The following is a 2280-nucleotide window of genomic DNA, read 5'->3' as shown; positions in this document are numbered from 1 at the left end:
TGAGTTCAAGACCACCCGGGCAACTTGGCAAGACCCCGTCTCTACATTAAATCAAATATTAGCTCGGCGTGGTAGCGCATGCCTGTAGTTTTGGCTACTTGGAAGGCTGAGGCGGAAGGATCAGCTGAGCCTGGCAGGTCGAGGCTGTGGTGGCCGGGAGCGTGTCACTGCACTCCAGTCTGAGTGACAGAGTGCGACTCCAACTCAAAAGAAAAAAATGTGGGAAAGCCTTCAGTAGTTTCAGTTCCTTTGAAATACATGAAAGGAGTCATACTGGTGAGAAACCCTATGAATGTAAACAATGTGGTAAAGCCTTTGGGTATCTCTGTTCCTTTGGAATTCATAAAAAGATTCACAGTGGAGAGTAACATGAATGTAAGGAGTGGAAAGGTATTTACCCATCTCCCAAACCTTCAAAGACAAATGATCACACATACAGGAACTGAACCTTATAAATGTAAGGTATGTGATAAAGCTTTCATTTTTTTGTAGTTCCTTTAAAAATACATGAAAGAAGTCATACTGGAGAGAAACCTTATAAATGTAAGGAATATGAGAACGCATTCAGTGATCCCAGTTCTTTTCATACACATGAACACAATCACACTGCAGAAAAATGCTATAAATGTAAGAAATATGGAAATGCCTTTTTTAGTTCCAGCTCCTTGGAAATACATGAAAGAATTCACACTAGTGAGAAACCCTAAGAATGTAAACAATGTGGTAAAGCCTTTGGGTATCTCAGTTCCATTCAAGCTCATGAACAGACTCACACTGGAGATAAACCCTATGAGTGTAAGCAATGTGGGGAAGCCTTTAGTTGTTCCAGTTCTTTTTCCATGCACAGAAGAACTCACACTGGAGAGAAACCATATGAATGTCAGAAATGTGGTAAAGGCTTCAGTTGTTCTGGTTCCTTTCGAATACATGAAAGAATTCATACTGAAGAAAAACCATATAAATGTATGGAATGTGGGAAAGCTTTCATTTCTTCCCATTCCCTTCAAAACTATGAAACAACTCATACTGGAGAAAAGTCTTATAAATTACAGAATGTAGGAAAGCATTCATGTATTCCCGTTCCCTTCAAAACCATGAAAAAACTCATACTGGAGAAAACTTCTAAATAAATAATATAGGACAGTTTTTATTATACTATAACCTTGCTAGCACACATGAGAGGGCATAGTGGAGAGAACCCCTATCAATGTAAAGTGTGTACAAAAACCTGTAGTTGTCTTGATTCAATTCAAAGCCATAAAAGAACATACAGTGGAGAAAAAAGCTCTTGAATATAAACCACATACAGAAGTACTCACCTCACCTACATGTAAGACTGCACACTGGACCACAACTCTGTAAATGAAGAAACAAAATACAAGAAGCTTTCCATTTTAACAAAATACTTTCAAAGTTGTGAAAATTCCTAAGACAGAGACATTTTTAAAATGTAAGTAATATGAAGAGACTGATGCAAAGCAATTTGTGCACAGTGTTCTAGAAAATACTAAACTGAAGGAAAAGTTACAAATATATTGTCTTGGCTGGACTCGGTGGCTCAACCTGTAATCCCAGCACTTTGGGAGGCTGAGGCGAGTGGATTGCCTGAGCCCTTGGGTTCGAGACCCACCTTGGCCTTATTGGTGAGACCTTGGCTCTACAATAAATCAAAAAACAAATATATTGTCTTTACCGGTGTCTCATTCTTTTTTTTTCTTTCTTTCTTTCTTTTTTTTTTTTTTTTTTAGTCAGAGTCTTACTTTGTCACACAGGCGGAAGTGCAGTGGCACGCTCACAGTTACCACAGCCTCCACTTGCTGGTCTCAAGCAATCCTTCTGCCTCAGCCTTCCAAGTAGCTGGAACTACAGGGCATGTCACCATGCCTGGGTACCATTGGTTTATTCTAAAAGTAGATCTCTGAACTGTGGATTTTCAATTCTTACTCTTGAAAAGAACTGTCAAGGTGACATAATTTCATAATTACCATTAAAGCAATAGTGTATGAGTTTGGCCGATAGTGTTTTTCTTTTAAGTATGTTAATAAAAATTTTTTTCCATGCTGAAGCATGTTGGATGGGTGGGTAAATTGAAATTTATTTCCAATATGCAAGAAGATTAATTTATGAAGTTTTTTTTTTTTTCTCTTTGAGGTGGAGTCTCACTCTGTCACCCAGACTGGAGTGTAGTGGCCGCAGCCTCGACCTGCTGGGCACCGGTGATACTTTCGCCTCAGCCTTTCAAGGAGCCAGAACTACAGGCGTGCACTACTATGCCTGGCT

The sequence above is a fragment of the Carlito syrichta genome, unplaced genomic scaffold (assembly GCF_000164805.1).
Source record: "Carlito syrichta isolate Samal-C Ts95f unplaced genomic scaffold, Tarsius_syrichta-2.0.1 Scaffold315171, whole genome shotgun sequence".
Taxonomy (NCBI): domain Eukaryota; kingdom Metazoa; phylum Chordata; class Mammalia; order Primates; family Tarsiidae; genus Carlito; species Carlito syrichta.
The sequence above is the reverse complement of the archived record's forward strand: the minus strand, read 5'-3'. Positions refer to the sequence as shown.